Source organism: Panthera onca, chromosome B1, assembly GCF_046562875.1.
Source record: "Panthera onca isolate mPanOnc1 chromosome B1, mPanOnc1 haplotype 2, whole genome shotgun sequence".
Classification (NCBI taxonomy): Eukaryota; Metazoa; Chordata; class Mammalia; order Carnivora; family Felidae; genus Panthera; species Panthera onca.
In genome coordinates, this window is record NC_138342.1 from 180,909,114 (window position 1) to 180,935,247 (window position 26,134).

Sequence of the window (26,134 nt, forward strand, 5' to 3'; positions counted from 1 at the left end):
GAGGACATTTTTAGGCAATGTTTTTAACATGCTATTTTCTCTTATTTCCAAATTCAGTTTCACTGTTGGCAGAGTAGGAACTCAATATGAGCACCTACTAAATGGCAGTTGACTGAATTTTAACTAATGTTACTTTTTGTTTTTAAATCTTTTTTAACATTTATTTGTTTTTGTGAGACAGAGAGAGACACAATGCGAGTAGGGGAGGGGCAGAGGAAGGGAGACACAGAATCCGAAGCAGGCTCCAGGCTCTGAGCTGTTGAATTTGGACGCTTAACCGACTGAGCCACCAAACCGCCCCTAATGTCACTCTTAAATTATTTTCTGATCAATACTTCCCAAAACAATATAGGATGGTATAAAGGTCAGCTGGCTGATCTTTCTTCTTCTACCTCTTTTCTGTTTTCTAATTTTTGTTGTTGTTGTTACCACATACGCCCATACACACCCAGAATCTAGCTCATTATAAATTCACACAATTCTGAGGGCACCTGGGTGGCTCAGTTGGTTAACCTCGGAACTCTTGATTTTGGCTCAGGTCACGATCTCAAAGTTGGTGAAAGTCAGGCTCTGGGCTAACACTAAAGTCAGGCTTGATTTTGGCTCAGGTCACGATCTCAAAGTGGTGAAAGTCAGGCTCTGGGCTAACACTTTTCTTCCTGGATGGCTATTCTCCTCTTTTTGAACCCTAAACTTAGGTAAATGTTTTGTTTGTTTATTTTTATTTTAGCGATGCCTGCTCTAGAACTTTAAAACCCTATTTTTATCATACAGATGAAGCCCGTGTTTCTACCCTGTAATAGATGCCCTCCCAATGTTCCTCAGAACATCTCTGAATATTTATCAGAAGTATCTGTATATTTGCAGAAAACTGAGTCAGTATTTAAGGGGAAAAGGAAGCATATTTGTCTGAAAGATGGGAAGCCTCAGTATAGAGGCTCTAGCTTTTCCCATTACCAGCTGTGCATCCTGTAGGCATCGGGAAGTCACTAAGAGTCTCTGTGACTTAGTCCCTCCATGGCTATAATGACAGTACTGTCACAGAAGATGGGAGTGAACAAAGGACGGGTTAACGTATGAGAAAACATTCTAAATTAATGCATATGCACACATAATAATGATATTTAAAATAATACATGTGAAGACAATGGTGATCTTACAATCCATTAGGTATTTCCTACTCAATTATATCTTTTTATTTGAGTGACTGGAGCTGTGGGGATAAGGAGTTAATTATATATATGTAGAAACACAACTTGTTCCATGAATTCTGAGAGTAAGAAGTTAGCCCCATAAGCATGTGAAGGCTCTGGTGAAATGTTTACCTCATAAGAAACAACTATTTTGACTTCCTAAAAGTCCAAAATTTGATGTCATTTTCTCTGTCACAAATTTATTGGCTATAAGAATACTTAATACTAAAATTAATGGGGAAGTATGTAAAATTTATTGAAATTTTATGGTATATTTATTACCCTTAGGAAAAAAAAAACAACACACTTACAGTGATTACATGGATAGATTTCCTGCTTATAAAGTGTCTGGGGTAGAAGTAGACAAATGTAAATTAAGTTTGGGTGTTTACTGTCTAGCACAACCAATCGCTTATTAAATTGGGCCTTACTTTCTTTGTTAATTGGAAAATATCTGCATTATGTACCACAGAGAAAAATATTTGAATATGGATCAGGTATATGAAGACACTTTCAAGTGACTTCAGATACAATCAATTATTAATTATTACAAACTACAGAAGAACAACAGTTTATTGACAGCAAATAGACAATTAGAAAACAAAACCTACTGTGTCTTTAATCTAAACTTAGTATTTTAAAGATTTTATTTTTTAAGTTTATTTATTTATTTAGAGAAAGGTGGGGGAGGGTCAAAGAGAGAGGGAGAGGGGGAATCCTAAGCAGGCCCCATGCTCAGCAACTGAGCCTGATGTGGGGGTCCATCCCACAACTATGAGATCATGACCTGAGCTGAAATCAGGGGTCAGATGGTTAACTGACTGAGCCATTCAGGGGCCCCTAAAACTAATATTTTAAAATATCCTTCTAACCCACGTGGTAGAGACAGTCAGTAATTATTCAACATCTGCTACTTTTCAGTCTTTTTTATAGTTAGTTTGAGGTCATGTGATTAGCTCTGGCCAAAGGAAAGTGAGATGTTTCACTGCTGGTTCAAGGCAGTTATGACCCAATCTGTCTTGTCACCAATCTGTCCCACCCAGTGACAAACATGGAAGCCATGCGTGCCAGATGTTACAGTTACAAAATGCATGACAGAAATACCCAAATTCATAGACTTTATACGAGTATAAATTAAACCTTGGTGGTGTTTAACCCTGGTATTTTTGAGTTTTTCTGTTACTGCAGCACAGCCTAGCCTATCTTTACCAACACACATAAGTTCGCAAAATTATTCAATGGCACTTTATACCTATTATTATCAAAGAAAAAAAAAGTCCCTTAATCTGTGAGTATCAAGCTAACATGCCTTTTTTTGGCATTATTCTCACATGTAAACATCACTGGGATTCTTGTGTTTCCATTTGCAGACACGACATTGCCTCTGAGTAGCATCACTTTGTCACTGCCTCCCTGGGAAAACAAGACCCAAAGCAAACCAGCTTTGTATACAATGCCATTCGCAAAGCATGCTAGGAAATTTCTATTCACAGTCAACAAATAAAAATCTCAGTTTACCTGAAAAACCTCTGTCACCTCAAAAAATTGTGTTTTCAGAGAATCTGATTCCTGACACTGCTATTAAAATTCTATTACCTGTGAAAACTGAGTATTTCACTTGCTCAAGCCTAGCTTTTTGTTTGTTTGTTTTGTACACAGTACATTGGACTATAAGCTTCCATTGCTATGCTCAATTGAATCCTGACAGTGTGACCATTTAGGCTAATGCACAATAAACCTTACTATATTTGGAAAATTTCCAATAATGTTATGAGAGTCACTGAAGTTTAATCTTAGTAACTTTGGCATATAGCATAAAAATCTACTAAAATGCAAGTAGGCAATTATATTCATTCTGAAGTAAGCAAATCCCTAAAAAGTACTGATCGGGGGTTCCTGGGTGGCTCAGTCAGTTAAGCGTCCACCTTCAGCTCAGGTTATGATCTCACACTCTGTGAGTTCGAACCCCTCGTCGGTCTCTGTGCTGACAGCTCAGAGTCTGGAGCCTGCTTTGGATTCTGGGTCTCCCTCTCTCTCTGCCCCTCCCCCGTTCATGCTCTGTCTCTCTCTGTCTCAAAAATAAATAAAAATATTTAAAAAAATTTTTTAAAGTAATGATCGGACACTGCGTACTGACTTACACATAGGAAAAAAAAAAAATGGATATCCACTACATGGAGCGTTCAGGAGCCAAACCTCAGTAAGAATCCCAGTACTACCATTTATGACTGATGTTTACCTTGGACAACCTCATTCGGGCTGCTCTCTAGGCCTCATTTGACCTATCTGCAAAGTGGTGAAGGTGAGGATAATGGTAACAATAACAGTACAACCTATTTACAGGGTTTGCCATGGTAAAATATTTAAATATTTGAGAAAAGTGTCAGTGTGTAGTGGGAGAGAGAGAGAGAGCATGAGCAGGGGAGAGGGGCAGAGAGAGAGAAAATCCTAATCAGCCTCTAAGCTCAATACGGAGCCTGACGCAGGGCTCAACCCCACAATCCTAGGGTCGTGACTTGAGCCAAAACCAAGAGTCAGATGCTCAACCGAGTCACCCAGGCTCCCGTGACTTCCTTTTTTACCCAGACCAATTTTGGAAGTATTATAAAATATGGATGAAGAATCTGACTTTATTTTGAAAGCAAATTAATAGCTACTATAGACTACCTGGGAAATGACAATGTAATGTATCTGAGAAATAAACAGTAAGTTACTCTCATTGGTGGCCAGTAACTTCTTAGCTCTTTTAGGTAATCTTTACTAGATTTTGAGTGATAATCTAAGGATTTTGCTATGTAGCTACCAGTTGCAGTTGATCATATATTCAACACAAAATATAAAGTTGCTTCATTAAAATGGACACATAGCTATGGATTTCTGTTCTCATAATTATTTCATAGACTGAAAATATTTTTCTTGCCTAAGTTGAGTGGGAAATAATTGACTGTATTTGTCAAGAGTCATTTTCAATACAGATTATTTTCAAAGGTGTTACAGATACCTGGACCTAGGTTAGAAAGTAAATTTTAAAGGTGCATATCACATTTTTGCTCTTTTAATTAAACTTTTTATTTTGAGATCATTGGAGATTCATTTGCAGTTGTAAGAAATAATACCGAAAGATACCTTTTACCTTTAGCCAGAGTCCCCCTATGGAAGCATCTTGCAAAACTATAATACAACAAAGAGGAGATTGACAATTCGGTCATGATACAGAACATTTCCATCACAAGAATCCTGCTTGCTTTTTTAACACTCACATTCATTCACTTTCCACTTTCATCTGAACCCTAGGCAACTAGTGATCTGTCCTTTGTTTCTATAATTTTGTCACTTCAAGAATGTTATATACTTGGAATCAAACAGTACGTAACTTTCTGCGATTGTCTTTTTTCACTCAGCATAATTTTTGTGGAGATTCATTCGAAGAGCTTCATGTAACAATATTTTGTTCCTTGGACTGCTGAATGTAGCACAAGTTTTTCAACCATTCACTTCTTTTTTAAAAAAAATTTTTTTTACATTTATTTATTTTTGAGAAACAGAGTGAGGCAAAGCGTGAGTAGGGGAGGGGCAGAGAGAGAAGGAGACACAGGATCTGAACAGGCTCCAGGCTCTGAGCAAGAGGTCAGCACAGAGCCCGACGCGGGGCTCGAACCCACAAACTGTGAGATCATGACCTGAGCCGAAGTCGGAGGCTCAACCGACTGAGCCACCCAGGTGCCCCTTACCATTCATTTCTTAATGAACATCTAGTTGGCTTCCAGTTTGGGCAACTACAGATAAAGCTGCTATACACATTCGTGTACAGATTTTGTGTGGACATAAGTCTTCATTTTTTTCTGTGAAAATGGCCAGAATTGCAACTGGTGTGTCACATAATATTTACATGTTCATTTTCTTTTTTAAAGAAACTACTAACTTCTTTCTGGAGGGGCTGAAACATTATACATGCTCACAAACAATGTATGAGTGGCACAGTGTTCCTACATCCTCAACAGCATTATTAATGTATGGCAATTATTTCAGCCATTCTAATAGGTGTGTAGTAATATCTCATTGGGGTTACCATTTGCATTATCCTCATGGCTTACAAGTTGAACATCTCTTCATATCCTTATTTGCCAGTTGTGTAATTGTTTGGTGAAATGTCTCATGTCTTTTGAGTTTCCCAGTTGAACTGTTTGGTTTTTTAATTGTTGAGTTTGAGTGTTCTTTAAACTCTCAAAATATTCTAGATACTACTGCTTTATCAGATACGCAGTTTACAAGAATTTTCTCTTAGTCTATAGATTATCTTTTGAATACAGGGGACACATTTTACTCCACAATTATCATTATGCTTAGAAGAGTGTCTTAAAAATGAAAGAAATTATAGTATTTGTTTAATTAAACTGCATGGATCTAATTGCTCTTTAACAGAATATATAGGCATAGAAATAAAGGTATGGAGATCGGGGTGCCTAGCAGGCTCAGTCAGGAGAGCATTCAGCTCTTGATCTTGGCTGGGGTCTTGAGTTCGAGTTCCATGTTGGGTGCAGAGATTACTTAAATAAATAAGTGAAAAAATTTAATAAAAATATGGGGATTCAACTAGGGAACCAAGATTTGAACAGAGAAACAAATGTAACATCCATATTGTCAGCATCCCTTTAAAGGGACTGATGTATCAACTCAGATGCTTCTCATTAAAACCAGGATGAGACCAACAAGCAGTGTTAAATTATTTAAAGGATTTATTTTGATACATTGCGTTCTTTCATGTGTCTCAGTTAGTATATGGTTTACCTTAATCTCATTACATTGATGACTTTAAGAATCTTTTATCACTTATTGATATCACTTGCATCAATACTCTGGATTCTATGAACATAAAATACAATGAATGATATTCTCTGAGAAGAAGCATGTTCGAAAAAAAGTAAATAGCATCTGCCGCTAAATATCTTGAATTTTTCTAAAATTCTATGCATGGATTGTGGTGAGGGGAGTGGGCTCTCTGCCTAGTTTGGCAACCCAACTCTGTCATCATGCAATTCTGGTCAAGTTATCTGTAAAAAGCCATTTACATGTTTAGGAAGGAAATAAAGAAGATATGACAGGTAAAGCTCTTAGCACTGAATCTGCCATACAATAAGTGTGCTATAAATATCAAAGCTATTTGTATCACTATTTTTGAAGAAACACTACTTTCCGTGTGGTTTTATTCAAACTATGTTTATCTGGAAATTTCCATATCCCATTAATCATCTTTATAATATTTAATATAACCTACCAAGGAAAAGAAAGGTATGTATTTCCTTCTTCCATTGTTTCAGTATCTATGTACAAATCTTCACCAGCTGCCACTAAAAGATGCTGAAAGTCTTATGGTAAGCCTGAAACTAAATTTTAAAAATTCAATAATTAATATTATATAGATTATGCACATTGACAGAGGTAGGTTTTCCACTTTGATTTTTACTGAATTTAAGCTTCAGAAAAGCAAATAATCCTAAAGAAAGAGCTTTGAGAGAAAGACCTAAATAGCAGCCTCACCTCCTGGGGCGGTGTGTGACATTTGCAACATTAGGCCCTATGACATAGGCATAGATAAGAAACTGATACTGCGTGTTCCCTCTCAATTTTTAGACATTCTCTCTGTATGTCTAAAATAACCATGGGGCTTCCATATCTCGGCAATTGTAAATAACACTACAATAACCATAGGAGTGAATATATCTTTTTTGAAATAGTGTTTTTGATAGACAAATGGATAAGGAAGATGTGGTATACATATACAGTGGAATATTACTCACCCCTAAAAATGAAATCTTGCAATTTGCAACATGAATGGATCTACAGGGTATTATTATTATTATTATTTTTTCTTTTTAGAGGATGTTATCCTAAGTGAAATAAGCCAGACAAAGACAAATACCATATAATTTCACTTACATGTGGAATTTAAAAAAAAACAAAACAAAACAAATGTAAACCACCACCACAACAAAGAGAGAAACAGATTCAAATATAGAAAACAAACTGGTGGTTGCCAAAGGAGAAGGTGATGGAGAATGGGCAAAATGGGTAAAGAGGATTAAGAGGTACACAATTCCAATTATAAAATAAATAAACCAAGGGGATGAAAAGTACAGCATTGAAAATATACTCGTTAATATTATAAAATACTGATCATGGTGAGCATTCCATAATGTATATAATTGTTAAATCATGATGTTGTATGCCTGAAACTAACATGTCAAATACACTTAAACATTGTTTAAATAAATAATAATCACATGGCTTCTAATGTTTCTGCCAAGCATCTACCTGCCTTCCAAATGTCCTAACAAATAATTTCATTATATCCAAATCCCATAAAGGATCCCATTACTGAAATGTTTGTATATCACAAAAGAAATATTGGCAACATGTGAAATAATAAATGCCCTCTCTGTTGTTGGTAATGTCCACACTGCTGTTTTAATCAGTTACAATCAGGGGCTTACGGGAGAGCAGAACTCACATATAGAGCCTTAGACAGATGCCTTGTAAATAAACACATATACATATATAGAGAGAGATTATTATAATTGGTGACCAGTTGCAGTGAATCAGAAAATTGTTAGTGTTCTTTTAACCTAACAATCTTTTATCTGCTTAACAAACAGCAGGTTGTAGGCTGTAAAAGCACATCAGAAATAACATGTCAATTATATCCTATCAGCACACAGATAAATGCCCAACTGCTTTGCTTGGATTTTTCTGTACATAAACAAAAACATATTTATCAGAGTTTGGAATTGAGAAGGAGAGCAAAACTCATTTTGTCAATACCTTTGTAGAGAGATCAGGTCATATCTTTTGCTTCTAAAATTTGCAAAGAAAAACTGAAGCATAATTTTCTAAGTAAAAAAAAGATAACAAAACTAGGGTACATTTATTCATTCTTTTATCTTTTTGAGAGAAATAGTATCTGGGATCACTCCGCTTGTATCTGAAGATTTGGAGGGTTGGAGTACTACTATTTCAACCTTATTAAAAAATACTATTTGAATTTCCATCTAAGCAAGTACTGAGATATTCTATAAGAATGAACTCTACAAAGACAGATGATAGATAGACAGATAGATAGATAGATAGATAGATATTACATTACTATCTTTAATGCTCAATTTTCCTGAAAGCAGGCATGATGCAAATGAAAACTTGAAAGGCTCTAAGAATTATTTTTCTGAATGGAAGTAGAGTGAAGAGTAATCCAAAATGTTTGGAAAGTACATCAGTTCCGTACGTAACCTCACAGGGTCCATCTGGCATGTATAATTCATGAATAAGTCTAGTACACAAAGTCAGAAAAATCTTGTGGACACTAGAGATGTACACGGACAAATTGCATCCTAAGGTGTTTCCACAGATACTTTTCAAAGTATCATTTTGCCATCCATCGCTAGGCATGTTAGAAACTGAGTACAAACAATGTAGGAGATTACAGCCACCATAATACCGACTTTACATTGTCATGAAAGCTCTTTTTTACCAGATCCCATGAACTTTCAGAGAAATATATCTCAACTTCTATTTTAAAAAAGATATTAATAAAGTAGTCTTATTCTATTTTTGGAATATCGAACATTGGCAAAAATACATAACTTTTTCTGATACTGCATTGAATACTGTGCATTTATATGCAGTTTAGACAACCAACATACAAAGAAATCTACAATTATTCTAGGATAGTAAAATCACAGTATCTTGAATTATCATTATCATTGAACATTTGTTGATTTTCATTATGTTTGACCATTTTGTGATTTTAGAATGAGAAAAACATGAAATCAAACGGCTGATGATTGAGAAAATCATAAAAAATAAAAAAGACATAATAATGAAAAATAATAAACGTATAATTATTGAACATATTTTCTTATATATGAGCTCAGCTCTTTTAACAGTACTAAAACTAGAGTTCACATATACTTCTTCAAGGACAATTTGAACTGTGATCCACTAAGCAGCCTGAATTCATTTTCAAATAAATTCAATTCATGCTCATAGGCAAAAAAATTTTTGTTATGAACATATCCAGCACTTGAATATATAATGTTTTCTGCCTAATCACACTTGACTTTAGACTCTGCTTGGTTTGACTTAAAAAAAAAAAAAAAAAAAAAAAAAAAAAAAGACGAGGACGACCTCAGGTTGTTTTCCTCTCTGAGGTGTAAAAAAAAAAAAAAAAAGTCATGATAAATTGGGCTGTTGCCTTTGCAGATAAAATTTAAAACCTGAATTTCTACCCAGATTTATAAGCTGGAATTCACTCTTAGCTCTGTTTTAAACTTCATAACTTATTTTAAAATCTAAGTTTTGACTACTCTTTCATCTATATGTCTCATAAGACATAGCCTTTGTCCAAAAGCAATAAATTCTGCCTATGACCCTAGGCTGAAGTTGTGAGGAAATATGGAGGCACTATTCTGTCACAGAACAGCAAAAAGGCTAATGTGGAAGGATTTATATGAGGAGTGTGAATGAAAATGCCAACATCGTGTTGTCTCATTATTATTGCATTCTTTTTTAATCCACATAGAAACCAAGCCATCAAAGAATAGAAGACCCAGGTAGGGGGAAAGATTCTTCCCCTTGTTACACACTAAACAACACAAAGACGAGTTTACTAGGATATTCTGGAAGCAATAACGAAGCTTATGTCTTTGTTAGCTAAAACAGTTTGTCAAAACAAGTCAAATTCATCCATAGGTTCATCCACTCCAACAAGAAGTTACCAAACTCTTTTGCCTTTGGCAGTGTTGCAAAAGTAATCACAATGTGTTCATGCATCGTTAAGAATTGCTACAGTTTATATTCCAGGTTTTAGAATTAGGGCTTCGAGAGGCTGCCTTTCCAAACATACTGAAAATGTGAACTTTTCTGTTGTAGCTGTAATGCATCCATTGTGTTTGGTAATTTAAATACATTAAATTGTACCATGAAAAATTATTTGCAATTCTCCCCATAATCAGAGCAAAACAGTCTGCACTTTATATCTTTGTTGTACTACATACTAGTACGTAGTAGATATAAGTTCATCATTAGTCTCTCAAACCTGTATCTTTCAATTTGTCTAGAAAAGTAAATAATTGTCTGTAATTAGAGAGTTAAAGTATTTCCATGTGTCTTTTAATGTGCTAAGAACCTCCAATGAGAATAGCAATGATCAGTTAGATTGAGACTAACAAAATACCAACAGATGTAAACCACTGAAAGTGCTTATACCTGAGGGAAATGATCCAACTAATATAATTGAATTGGGACACATTCTGTAATAAGCACAACAACACAATGAAAAAATCAGTGCTCTGAATCTTCCAAGGCCTGTTCTAAGTTCCTTGCATATTTTGACACATTTACTGATTAAATAACTCCTGTGAGAGATGCTATTCCTCCCCGTCATTTTAAAGAGGAAACTGAGGTACAAGGGGTTTAATAACTTCCCCATATTTACACTGCTGGTAAGGGTCAAGGCTGCCATTCAAGCCCAAGCAACCTGGCTGAACAGTGTGTGCACACACGCTTAATCTACCACACTGAGGTGATCTTGCCAGTGCACAGGGTGGAGCCAATAACGAGACTGGCTGGAGAGAAAGAACTGGTTGGTGAGCGTGCATGTAAAGAAGCCATGTTCCTAGAGCTCAGGCTTCCTCTACGCTTGGCAGGGGCCAAGGAGAGCAGCCGTCCAGGGAGCACTCTCCTGCCTCTTCTTCAACTCACCTGGGTTTATACACGTCATAGGTTCTCTGCCCTTCAGACTGAGATGTAAAGCACTGGGTCAGCCACCTAAGAGAACTAATTTCTTCAGCGACCTCTGAAAACATTTGAAAACGTGCAGGTGCCAGTGTATGAAGAGGCCCACAGCAGTACAACACCCAGTGTCTTGCGTGACCTCTTGTGCCTTCCTCTGCTCTGGCACTGCGTAACTGGCCTTCAACTCTGAGCAACTAATTTACTTAATAAGAGTTCCTTCTCAGGCGTTAAAGTAAAAACACTTTTATTAATAAATGGGATGACATCATTTGATTTAAATTTTTATCCAGGCAAAGAAAAGGCCAAGTTTGAAAAGTTTCATACATTCAGTGCTGCCTATCTTACCTGATGGCCATGCAATTCTTTGGAAAGGCATAATTATAGGTTAGCACAAACACAATTAAATTTCCTCAAGGAGGACTTATTGTGTGACTTTCTATTACAAACTTCACTTCAGAGTGTCCAGCGGAGATAAGGGCAAGGATTAGAAAGACTATGATTAAGAAAGTAGAAAAAGAAAACTCATAAATTAAGCATGAGTATTTTATATTCGTAACACTCAGTGAAAATATTCATTTTTACTTCTACGCCATATTACTGCTGATAAATATTTGTATATAACAGTAGGGATAATAATATGAATAATTTCAAAAGAAGTCAGAAACAAAAGGGGAAAAAAAACTCCTCCAAATAAATGTATTAACTTTACTAATTATAAATATACACTGGAGACCTTTTCTCAAGCCTAGTCCTAGAATATGCCTTTTTTCAATATAAATATACTAATATAATGAATTATTGATTATGTTACCATTTTTGCCAATCTTTTCTTAATCTCGTAAGACAGCATTTCTAAAATATGAAGACAAAGTTACAATGGAAACAGAAACTATTTTCCAGTTTTTGAATATTTATTGAAAGATTTACCTACAGATCCAGAAATTACTTTGACTTCTTTCCTTTTAGAAATAAAAGGATACCAGTAAGAATAGAAAATACTGTAGGAATTTTAAAAGGCTCTAAGTAGTTTTCTATATCTTCTTAAATCCTTTGAAGAGATTTATTTGACATTTATTTAGTAGTTATTTATAAATTCATTTTGAAAGCTATTTCATTGCCTATTAAAAATCTGAAACTATTAGACTATTCAGTGTATAAGTTATTAGAAGTTGTGTGATTTCAAAGCATCTACCACACTATGTTTATACTCTATACTTCATAGACTATCTCTAAATATTTGTTGATTATCCAGATATGTTATTTGAAGAACATTCTTGAAAGAAATTTCATGATGCATTTGAATTATAAGGTAGTTGTTAATTTTTTTTAATCCATCCATGTATGTAATCAAGAACATCAGAAAAGAGCTTCCATATGTTATTACTACACTATCAAAGAATGATTCCTGGGTCATAAACACATCTTAACAAATTTAAAAGAACAGATTGTATACCGTGATATCAGCAAAATGTCAGTATAGGAATTTCTGGTATCCATCCTCTCCCAGAAACATTAATTTGAACAACTATCCATGCACCAAAAAAATACCCTTACAAGAGCTACAGGTTACAGGCAAGTGATTAAAGTTCCTAGGTGAAGCACAGAAATTAGAAAATGTACACTGAAAAGAGTAGGAAACATAGACTCACGTCACTGCCATTGTCCCTCCCTCAACCCTGGGCCACTCGGCACGAAGAGAAACATTCTCCACTGGAGAGAAGAGTGAAATGAGTGCCAAATTCACCATGGACCCCAGTGCTGGCCTGATTCATCACCAGGCCAACTCCTGTAGTCTCTAATATTGTAGTGTATTAATCCTAACTGTAGTATAAAGGTTAAATGACAAAAGTATTAAAAATAACTACAGCTTCAATAGTTTGTTAATGGATACACAGTATAAAAAGAGATAAGTTGTAACATCAAAAGCATAACATATGGGGGGAGAGTACAAAGGTAGAATATTTGTATGTGATCTAAGTTATCAGCTTAAAATAGACTGTTATATCTCTAAGATGTTTTATGTAAACCCATGATAATCACAAAGCAAAAGCTTATGCTCAATTCACAAAAGATAAAGAAATTAAAGTACATAACTAAAAAACAAATCATGACTTCACAAGGAAAGATAGTAAAAGAGAAAGGAAAATGGAACTACAAAAGAGCAAGAAAACAAGTAATAAGATGGCAGTAGTTACTACTTCTCTATCAATAATTGCTTTAAACACAAGTGGATTAAATTCTCCAATCAAAAGGCACAGAGTGGATAAACAGCTTGAAAACTCAAGACCTAACTGTATGCTGCCTACAATGGACTCACTTAAGCTTTGAGGATGCACAGGCTCAAAGTGAAGTGATGGGAAAAGTTATCTCATGTAAAAAGAAACCACAAGAAAGCAGAATAGCAATACTTACATCAGACAAAACAAAATTTAAGTAAAGACTACAACAAGAGAAAAAAAAGGTCATTATATAAGACAAAGGGGCCAATTCATCAAAAAGATATAACAATCATTAATATATATGCATGCAACAACAGAGCACCTACTTAAGAAAATAACAACAGATCTGAAGGGAGAAATAGGCAATAATGTAATAATAGCAAGGAACTTGAATATCTTTCAACAACAGATAGACTATCCAGACAGAAAATCAGTAAGGACACACTGAACTTGAATTATACTTTAGACCAAAAAGACATAATAGAGGAATTTAAAAATGTTTAGAACTAAATGTAAATGAAAACATCAAAATTTATGGGATGCAGCAAAAGTATTCTTAGATGGAAATTTATAGCAGTGAATGTATATATTAGGAAAAAAAAGCATATCTAAAATCAGTAATCTAAACTTCTACCTCTGGAAACTAAAAAAAAGGAGATAAAAATCCAAAGCAAACAGAAGAAAAGGAGTCATAAGAGTGAAATCAATGAAACTGAAAATAGGAAATCCAAAGAGAAAATCAAAAAAGGTAAAAAGTAGTTCTTTGAAAAGTTCGACAGGACAACCAATAAAAAGTAGAGAAGAGACAACTTTATTAATAAAAGAAATGGGATAGGGGATATCACCATATATCGCATAGGCTTTAAAAGGATAATTAAGGAATACCATGAACAACTCTAGGCCCACAAATTTGATAACCTAGATAAAATAAACCAATTCCTTGAAAAACACAATTTACCAAAACTCACACAAGAAAAAATAGACAATCTGAATAGGTCTCCATCTATCAAGAACTTGGGTTAGCAATTAATAATCTTCCCAAACAGAAAGCCTCTAGGCCCAGAAGCGTTTGGTCATGAATTCTACCAAACATTATAAAAACAAAAACAAAACAAAACAAAACACACAACATACTGATTCTCTGCAGTCTCTTTCACAATAAATAAGCAGAAGAAATACATACCAACTCTTTTTATGAGGCCAGTATTACACCAATACCAAAATCAGGCAAAGGGATTATAAGGAAATTGTACACCAATATCCCTTGAGAACATAGATGCAAAAGTCCTCAACAAAATATTAGAAAATTAAATCTATCAATATATATATAAAAAAAAAAATAGTACACCATGACCAAGTGGAACTTATCTCAGGTATGCAAAGCTGAGTGAACATTTGAAAAACAATGTAATCCACCAACAGCCTAACAAAGAAATAGCACATGATGCTACCAATAGATTCTTTTCTTTTTCTTTCCTTCTTTCTTTCTTTCTTTCTTTCTTTCTTTCTTTCTTTTCTTTCTTTCCTTCCTTCCTTCCTTCCTTGCTACCTACCTACCTAGATATAGATATATCTATAAAACTCTCAGTAAACTAGGATTAGAGGGAACTTCCTCAACTCCAAGAATATCTACAAAAAACCTATAGCTATCATCACACTTAATGGTGAGAAATTTGAAGTTTTCTCAGTAAGATCAGGAACAAGGCTAGAATGTTCCTCCTTACCACTTCTTTCCAACATTGTACTAGAAGTCTTTGCTAAAAATCAATAAATAACAGGAAATGAAATGTGTACACTGGGAAAGAAGATGTAAAATTGTCTTTGTTCACAGATAACATGATTGTCTACATAGAAAATCTGAAAGGTTCAACCAAAAAAACCCCTGGAACTAATAAGTGATTACAGGGATGCTGAGGGATATAAAATTAAGATACAAGAGTCAATTTGTTTCCAATATGTTGATAATGAACAAATGGAATTTGAAGTTAAAAACATAATGCCATTACATTCGCATCATGAAAAATAAAATGCATAAGTATAAATCTAACAAAATACTTACAAGATCTAAGGAGAAAAAGTATAAAAATCTGATGAATAAAATCAAAGAAAAACTAAATAAATGGAGAACTATTCCGTATCCACAGACGGAAAGACTCAATGAAATCAAGATGTTGGGGCACCTGGGTGGCAATTAAGTGTCCGACTTCCGCTCAGGTCATGGTCTCACAGTTCGTGAGTTCCAGCCCCACTTTGGGCTCTGTGCTGACAGCTCAGAGCCTGGAGCCTGCTTTGGATTCTGTGTTTTCCTCTCTCTCTGCCCCTCCCCCACTCACTCTTTGTTTCTCTCTCTCTCTCAGAAGCAAATAAACATTAAAAAAAAAAAAAAAAAAAAAACAAGATGTCAATTCTTCCCGGCTTGATTATAAATTCAATACAATTCTAATCAAAATCCTAGCAAGTTATTTGATGGATGTTGACAAAATGATTCTAAAGTTTACATGGAGAGGCAAAAGTCCCAGAATAATCAAATACTGAAAGAGAAGAACAAAGATCGAAGACTGATGTTACCTGACTTCCAGACTTATTTTACAGCTGTAATAATGAAGACAGTGCGGTACTCGCTACAGAATAGGCAAGGAGATCAATGGAACAGAATAGAGAGCCCAGGAATAGTATCATAAATACAGTTAACTGGTATTTCACAATGAAACTAAGGCAATACAGTGGAGCAAAGATAGTCTCGAAAACAAATGGTGCTGGAGTGGCTGTACATGCACATGGAAGAAATAAATTAATCTAGACACACACCTTGTACCCTTCACAAAAGTAACCCTACTGGATGATAAACTTTAATGTAAAAAACAAAACTGTGAAACTAAAAAAAAAAAAAAAAAAGCTTAGATGACCTTCAATACAGGATACCTTTTTAGCTACAATACCAAAGATATCCATGAAACAAATAATTGATAGGCTGGACTTCATTAAAATTATAAACAATTCTCTGTGAAAGACACTATCAAGAGAATAAGAAGACCAGTCAATAGGAGTAAATATTTCCAAAATATTTCTGATAAAGGATGGTTATCCAAAATATATAAAGAACTCCTAAATCTCAACAATAAGGAAACAAATAACCTGATTGAAAAACAGGCCAAAGATCTTTACAGACATCTCACCACAGAAAATATACAGATAGCAAATGAAAATATGCTCCATTTCATATGTGGTGGTCAATCATAATTCCAACAAGTTCATCTTTAATAAAACCTAACTTTATATAGTAATGAAGTTTCCTTCTCCTTATTGTAAACATGATATTTACAACTAAATTTACTAAACAACAAAAATGCTTTTGGTATATGAATCAACCCACTGACTACATGGACTTAACCAGTTGATCCAAAGTGTCCCTGGTCAAAGAGATGATTATCAGTCTCTTCTTAAAAGCCTCTTACTGAATAAATTTGTTTAATAAATAAAAAATAACATCCAATGTCCTTGTCATCTATGTTTTAGAGCCTCTCCCTGAATAGTCCCTGACCACCTCCTCACCTTCTCATTCCATCCCTCTCCTCACCAACTTCTCTGTAGCCATTTCCTCCTGCTGCTTCTTGAACATATCGAGCAATGTTTTGTTCTTTTGTCTGGAAAGTTTTGTCCTCAAATAGCTCATATGTTACTTTTTTCAAAAAAATTCTATTTATTTATTTGTTTATTTATTTATTTAGTAACTCTACACCCAACTTGGAATTCAAACTCACAACCCCAAGGTCAAGTGTTGGATGCTCCACCAACTGAGCTAGGCAGGTGCCCCTCTCATACTTCACTCTTAAATCTTAACCAAATAGGTCTACATCTATGAAGTCTTCTCTATCCATTTTAAAACATTTCTGTCCTGTATCTCTCTTTTCTCCCAACCTAACATTAATTCTTTGTAGCACTATTAACCAGTATTATATTGCTTGTTTACTGTCTATCTCTCCTACTAGAATGTTACTCCATGAGAGAAATCAGTCTATTTTATTCATTATCCTCAGTGCCTGGAATTGGATCTACTCCATGGAAGATGTTCAACTGATACATATCACAGGGAGTGAATGAATACGGTGATATGCCTGAGAAAGTGTTGCCATCATTCATAGTTAGGGATTAAGTTAACCATATATAAACGTCATGGTTAAAGATATATGAGTGACTTCTTTCTCTCAGTAATATCCCTTGAAAAATGGATAACTATTTTTCTACTAAGCAGTATTTTCACTATAGTATATAAATATTGTTTAAACATTATTTTCTTAAAAACTACTTCAAAATCAGGGTTTTCTCTCACAAATGATGAAGAAATTTGGTTCTGCCACTCTATACTCAATGCATTATTACTTTCAATTATAAAATGTTTCCATTTTTCACAGAATTTATATGGAAACCTGAAAATTCTTAAGTGATACAAATAAAATTCATTAGTCATATAAAAATTAAGAACATTTTATATTAATATCAGCACACTAATTTCCTTATTCACAAATACCTTATTAAATAATTTTTTAATGTTTGTTTTTAAAAAGTGGGGGAGGGGCAGAGAGAGAGGAAGACACAGTATCTGAAGAGGCTCCACGCTCTGAGCTGTCAGCACAGGGCCCAATACGGGACAGAAACCCACAAACTGTGAGATCATGACCTGAGCCAAAGTCTGACGCTTAACTGACTCAGCCACCCAGGTGCCCCAAACAATTTTAAAGCTATTTATTTATTTATTTATTTATTTGTTTGTTTTTCTTTTTCCTTTATAAAAAAAAGATCCCAATATCAAGATAGTAAAGGGGAGAGCAAGGAGCACACTCCTTGATGTACAGAAATGGGGGGCAGGGGAAGGATAAGCTTCGAAAGGAGGGAGGGGAATGTCATTAAGGCAGCAAAATATTCTCTGTAAAACGGTGGAGGAGTTGTTTCCACAGCCTCAGAGATGAAGGCTTCATCAGAGACGAAGGCTAAGATGGCCATCACAGTTGGGGGGCTCTCCACTCAAGCGTTCGAAGGAAGAGAAAAGTGACGGACTTCTTCTCTGGGTACAGCTGCAGCCACTCACTGCTTGCTCTGGGTTTACCTTCTGCCAATTTTAGGTAAAGGTGCGGCAGGGATTCACTCGTGTGGGTTCAAAGTCAGCATCTCCAGCAGCAGCTGTGCTCCAGACTCCTCTATCTCAGGTACCACTGACTGCACTGGGCTGGGCCCTCTGAGGAAAAGGCTCCTCCAGTCAGAGACACATTTCGGGGCCAGTCATACTCGGGGGGCACCCGACCAGGTCAAAGATCTTGCCTAACTGGTGAGCTTCAGAGTTTCCACAGGAGAGAGCCTTGCGAGGAAACACCTCTGCGAAGATACAGCCAATGCTCCACATGGCCACGGGTGTTGCATGCGTAGACTGCAAAGAACGTCTGGAGAATGGCGCCAGAGGGTAACAACCACAGGTATCACTGCCATCTGATAGCTGTAGATTCTGGCCGGGCCAAAGTCAGCCAACTTGACTGTCCCACCATTTGTCACCAGAATGCTCTCTGGCTTCAGATCTCAGTGAATGGTACAGTTGGCATGAAGGAAATCTAGGCCTCTTAGAACTGGCGCATCATTTCCTTGATAGTCTCCACTGGCAAGCCTGGTGGGGGTGCCTTGTCCAGATACGGCCTTTGGTCTTGGTCTACACACTCAAACACCAGGGTCACTTTGGTCTCTCAGGCAGTTTGGGCCATGGCACAAAGGTCCATCAGGTGGACAACACTGGGATGTTCAAAAGCTTCCAGCTGCCTCAGTAAGGCCACCTCATGAACTGTGCTGATGGGAAGGCCCCCGCCAGCACCTCTTCCATTAGGAACTCTCACACTCTTGAGGGCCACAAAGTGGCCACTGTGGGGACCATGGGCCTTGTGTCCATAGGTAGCAACACCGATCTCAGCCACTGGCTCATACTGGGGAGTAGCCATTCTCAGATCAGAAGAGACCCTCACTCCTGGCCGGGAGCTGCCGGGGACAGCCCATTATCGGGGCACTGGAGCCAGATCCTGCTGTGCCATACATTCAAGCTCTGTCCACTGAGGCTGGACATATGTGCCCGGCCACAGACACAGTCTACAGGCTAGAGCGGCCCCCTCACCACCACCCTCACCATGGGACCAGCTGCCAAAGAGGCACACACAAACTCCAATTTTAAAGCTACTAAATTTGCATTTGTGTCTTTTATTTTCATAACTCAGTACTTCATTTACTGAATTACATTTCTTACTTATAAGACAAAGTTTTTTTTGGTGGGTTAAAGAAACATCTACAAAACATCACGACAAATAAACAGGTATTAAAATAAACATTTTTTTTAGATTTAATGCAAACAATGTAATTGACAGGTTGTAATTTGTTCAGATTACCCTTTTTCCTTGAAAATACTTTGAAACCATATCATGTATGAATATATTGCAAAGAAATACCCTCTTCAGAAAGATAAAAATTTCTAGGGGCCCCCGGGCAGCTCAGTCGGTTAAGCATCTAACTTTGGCTCTGACTTCAGCTCAGGTCAAGAACTCGCAGTTCACCAGTTCAAGTCCTGCATGGGGCTCTGTGCTGACAGCTCAGAGCCTGGAGCCTGCTTCGGATTCTGTGTCTCCCTCTCTCTCTGCCTGTCCCCCACTCATACTCTGTCTCTCTCTGTCTCTCAAAACTAAATGAAACATTATTTTTTTTTAAAAGATAAAAATTTCTATAATGCTTTATACCCTTTTGGCAGCCAGTCCTTGTCATTTCGATAGACAGCATAGCCTTCAGTGAAACACGTGTGGAGGAGGGAATTCTGTTATCTGCACAGGCCCTAATGCCTGGTCATCTGTTTAAATATGCAGTGACATTTCCAATGTAATTAAATTTCTAATTGTACATCCAAACTTTGTTTATGCATTGGCATGTGTAATAAATTATGATTTATAATTGTTAAAAGCCATTAATTTGAGATCTGTAGGGCAAGTCTTCAGCATCTTGACTGTACCTTAAGACTCATTTCTTTTAGAAATTATTTGAAAACATATTAATGCAATGTAAATTTAAATATTATAAAATTGATACTGTTGGAGGACAAAATTGAATCAAATATATTCATGCTGGGCTGGTTTTATATTTCCTTTAAAATCCAGTTATTTGTACCAAGAATAATTAAAATAATAAATGCACATGTATAAAATGAGAGTTTCTAATTATGCGGTGTTTTGGGAGGACATTTCCAATTATACAGTAAAAAGGATAAAAAACATTTTTAATTACTATTGAGAATTGGCCACAGTTGAAAGTTGAGCTTGAACTATTAAGGCATGTTTAAAGTACATCTAAAAATGAAAAGACAGTTTTTCTAAATTAACAACTTTTAACCTTTTTAGTGCCATAGTTTATGGTATTGATGAATGCTATTATATGAAAATCTGGATTTACAAGATATTTTGGGTAATCCATATCTATAGTGAATAGCATTGTAATTTACTGATGCTCCAGTAAAGCCATACCCATTTTTAAGAGCTGACATAATCTGATGGGCTGTGGCATTATTCTAATTAATCACTCCCTATACAGTATGAGTTATTAAATATTTTAGGTATCACTCATACCTGTGTTTTATTTAAATATGGATATCTATTGCATGTATTGATATATTATGCAAATTAAAATGAATTATATAATGTATAGAAATTCTATTTTAAATATTATGGATGAGACAGACGTAAATTTTTTGAAACAATGAACAAGCTAACAAAGCAATACTTCCAAAAAATATTCATTAAACAATTAGCAGAGCATTCATTAAAGTAAAAGGCATTCACCTAATCTACCACCCAAAACCCAGGTACTTGAATTCATAGCAGCAAACCTTGGGTATTACCATTAAACTAATTTACCTTATACATTCTCAGCCTCAACATGGTGGTCCAAAAGAGTAATTAGATAAGCCCATATTTCTTTTAATGACTAAGTAACTAAACTACTTCTTATAAACTGGATCTTACTTCTCAACCAAGACTTTAACAACAACTGGATACGATAATTGATATAAATTGTTATAAATTTTCTGAAGATCAACTTTTAAATGGAGACAGTAAGAGAAAAAAATGAGAACTTATTTTAGCTACCAATTATACTAGTTTTATTTTATTAAAAATATCTGCAAAGATGTTTTTGGAAGAATGAAAACTTTGAAAAATTAAATTTGCAGCAGTAGTAAAAAAAAAAAAAGCCCGCAAGATATAAACAAGACAACTGGAAAGGGAATAGCACACTAAACCCTATCTTTTCTTCCATACAGTGTAGCTTTCAACAGAAATTGTGAAACTGCACAATTAATAGACATCTTACAATTTAAAATGAACATATTTTAATTAATCACACATTTATTTTCAATCTATAATCAAATTATAAAGTTGGAACTTTAAAAAAAAATAACATGTTCTACTCCTAACAGATATTAAATATCTTAAATGTGGTATTTCTTAAAAACTCACAAATGCTGTACTTCATTTAGAGGTTTTAGTATTTATTATTAAGAGTGGAATAGAAAAAATACAAACTACATGCTAAGATTAAAACTATTATTTTTGTTTCCCATTTTGTTAACACTAACCAATACATGACCCCAGAAATAGGATGATGAGAGATAATTTACAATTTTGCTCCATCAGGAACATTTCTAATAACAATTCATTTGTTTTACAGTAGTTATTTTGATTGAAAGGCTAATATATTTGGAATTTTTTTTAGCACACTACGGGCTTTGTTATTGCTAGCATAATTAAATTGTGGATTTAGTGAATTATATTATATACAAAAGTACACCTCCTTACCAGTGGGAGTAATTTGCCCTACAGAAATCTGTTATAATATTTAAATGAAATTGTTAATCAGGGACTATTTACAGCTGCACCTGCTCTTATTTGTAGCATGAAACTGTGTAATCATTGTCAGTTCTTCCAGATCCAGGCAGAAGATAACCATTACTATGACAGAAATATAATTAAAGAGAATCCCCATCTGCTGTATTATCCTGGCTTTGTTAAAGACTGAGCAACGTGGGTGCAGAAGGCACCAAGGAGGAGAACAAAGGGGGCAGACAAAGTGTTTACGAGAATACCGCCCATTTCCTACTCAAAAAACTAAATGAATTATTCCCAAAAGTTCAGTGACAAACTGATAAAGAATAAAGTTAGAAAAAAGTTTAATAACCCAGACAATGGTGAAGGCTCTGCACTGAAACTGAAGCTCCTAAAATAAAATCTTTTTCTTCAGTGATGAATGAACCTATGTGATTGAATATACAATACTTGGGTGAGTCACTCAGTATTTGTTGAATGAATGATCTAGATCTGAAAATACACAAGAAATAAGCACGTGCATAATTGCTGCATTTTAAATACAATGGTAGAGTGTCTTAGTCAAAAATATCTAAAAATCTTCATAAATACATTTAGGTGGCAGAGTCTGTGTCAGCTAATGGATGACCAAACGAGTGTGAAAGGAACACACACACACACACACACACACACACACACACACACACACAGAAACACACAGAAATACAAAAAGAAAATCCAATTTGGACAAGTGGAAAGATTGCTTAATTCCTATGTTTAGTAATCCAATTTACATCATTGAGGAAGATAAGCCAATTCTAAACAGAACCAAAATATTTATACATTGATAAGCACAAGTTCCTCTCAGAAAGGATGAGTTAATCTTAAATATCGTAGTATGAATAACATCACCTAAAAAGAGAATATTTGACTCCTATAGTGAAATAGTCTTATAAATAAAGAGCAGATATAAGCATAAGATTTATACTGACTAAATTTATATATACCATTCTTAAAAACCATGTCCATATGAACGAAGCACAAAATAGCCAATTGTGGACAAATCAAAATGTGGCTGTGAATAATTTTTATTGTAATATTAGAGGTAAAATTAGAATTTCAAGTTAATGTAAGAAAACAAAGCAAAAATGTTATCCTAGGATAATACTTTTAAAATTGTTTTGTGAGAAGACAAAGCACTAATTTAGCTTCTATATATATGATCTTGGGCTTTGTCAAATTTTATTTAGTTTGCTAAATTTCCATAATTCATATATAAAATGCTATTAAAATCTTTCACCCATACTTTTATCATTTTTTGAAAATTTTATATCTTGTTTTAAGATCTCTTAAAAATATCAACAATATATCCTATTATTCTTACTCAACAATTTCTTATGACAAAAGTATAATTAGGAACAATGAAATCCTGGCTGCATCTGTCCACTGATTTTTTTAATACTTAAATTACATATTTAAATGATGTTATAGCAGAATGATTAATTTTTATGAATTTCAAAAACTTAAATCATTAAAATTAATGATATATCCTAGAATAAAATCATGGATGGGAAATGACCAAATGAGCTGGGAGGAGGGAAGCATCATTATAGATAGTCCCTAGAAAGCATCTATGAAAAAACCTGATTTACAAGTAATGTATCTGCCAAGAAACCATAGATATGACTAGGACTACTGTCAAGGAAGTTTATTTTACACACCCAGCCACGTATAGTAACTGTAGTAACTGTAACTGTCTAGGAACTGTATAGGAACTACGTATCCATAGTAACTGTATAGGAACATTATTTTAATTTATGCTTTCTAATATTAAAATATCATCATCATACACATTCACTATATTTTTCAGTCATGTTTGCATCTGATCTTTACCAAATGTGTTTAGAGCATATATTAATAAAGTGGAAAAAATATATGTTGCTATCTAATACAGGGGTTTTGAATACAGGGTTTGTTTCATACCTGCCTTGGAAAAAAAAAAACAAAACCTGAATTCTTTTGTTGTCGTGTTTAGAGTTAGTAAATATGCAAGTGGTTCATTCCCTTTCCCTAATGGGAAGTCATCTGGGAAATGAAGTCTTCAATGTTCTGATTTCACTGGGTGGGATTTCTCAGATGCAGAAACAAATAATAATTCTCAACGCTGATAGAAAGGATATTTGCTGTAATTGCTTTTCACCCAGGAGTAACCATAGATTATTTAAAATATTCCCAGAGCTACCTGTAAAACTTTAAAGGAGGGCAATTAAGTTGGAATTGTAGCTCCAACACTGATTTTCTCTGTTTATACAATTCAGACACAGTACAATGGATTATAAACTATTAAGAAGACCCAGATATTATGGTAAATGTTACCTAGACTAAGTATATTGTTGTGGTAAAGGTTACCTAGACGGAATACATTGCTAGTTCCATGTTACAGGTACAAATATATATTCTTCAAATTCTAATTTGAACAATGATTGAAATACCCCCACTGACTGAATATTCCAATATGTTAAAACACCTGCAATAATTTCATTCTTTAATAATTTCACTTTCATTATAAGAGATTAATATTTTACTATTTTGGGGTTTATATACTATCACTGTGTAGGAAGATAAGAGAGGTGTTGCCTAAATATTTGTAAAAGCAGCGGGTGAGGCAAGTGATTACCAACTAAGAGAATGAGCAGCAAACACTAAACACTATCCTAAATAATAACTTGTAAATAATATGCTTAAGGAAGTTGTCTATGATAGCCGTGTATGGCTACAGGTCAGCAGTTCTTAACTTTGAGAATCATATGAAAGCTTTGCTCCACCCATATCTTCAGAGGACATAAACACATATATGCAGAGTTTTACTTCCATTTCCAGAGGGTTCAAGACTCTTTCCCAAAGTATCAATTAAAATATCAACGCTACGCAAAGCCAGGCTACACAACCTGTTGTGAGGTTCTTCATCTAATCTCAGCCAGACTGAGTGTAACACATGACATTATTTCACATCTCACTAAGAAAGTAAAGCTGCAGACAATTCATTTCTGACACAATGCCTTATTACTTTGAATGTTTTTATACCTGTTGAAAGGGCACTTTAAAGCATATATATATATATATATATACATATATATAAATTGTTTTACTGTCAAATCACAGTGTTATTTTTGAAGATACTTTAAATTGCAATTAATTTCCATTCACATAGCACCATTAACACACATCATGCAGCTGAACAGTTATGATCAACTTGGCACATCAGCAGGCAAATGCAACTATATTGTGACTGTTGCCTGGCTGACAGCAAATTATATGTCATTGACCACAAAGCATAGAACAAATCTACAGATAATATTTGGAGAAAGCATGCCATAAAAATAATGAAATATGATACGTAGTAAAAACACTGGGCAGAGGGTAAAAAAATCCTTAGTGCACATTAAGTGCAGTGCAGGCAAAAGAGAACCTTCCAGCAATAATGACCTTGGTTCCAAGGGCAAGCCTATCTCAATGGACCTATATAACTGAAAAGTTTATTATACAATGATATAAATTAACCTTTTTTTTCTGTTCTTACAAAAGTGCTCTTTGAAATGCTGATTGTCTTTTAATACAGGGAGAGAATCTATTGATCTGGAATATTTGCATATTCAAATTCTTCTTAGGATTAATTCTAATCGCATATTAATTATAACACTCTGGAGTTTACTTGAGTCATTGTCCGTTTTAATTGTCATGAATCAGTCCTTCAGGACTTGGATCACCCTGCAATCTTAATGAATATAGGTATTTGGGTCTTCAGAATGGAAAATCTGATTCTAGAATTCAACAAGTAGGTAGGTGAAGATTTGCCAACCTCCAGTTTTCCCAGATAGATTCTGATTTCCATGGGGACAGGGCCTGTGAATTTTTGTTCACCCTGAACACCCCAGCATTTAGTAGAGTGTCAGGCTCAATAAATTTTAGTTGAATAAGCCTTATCACCATTTCAATATAGAGTTTCTTACAGTCATGGTTACTTAAGAGAAATATCTCTGATTCTTATAAATTTTTCTCTTTGCAA

General features: G+C 34.9%; 1 protein-coding gene and 1 pseudogene across 2 annotated transcripts in view; both read right to left on the reverse strand.

The window, feature by feature from the left end:
• SGCZ (sarcoglycan zeta) overlaps window positions 1-26,134 on the reverse strand; it is a 1,087,629-nt gene that overhangs the window by 554,618 nt on the left and 506,877 nt on the right. The window lies entirely within an intron of this gene.
• LOC132691595 (cyclin-dependent kinase 4 pseudogene) lies at window positions 18,335-19,281 on the reverse strand (annotated as a pseudogene).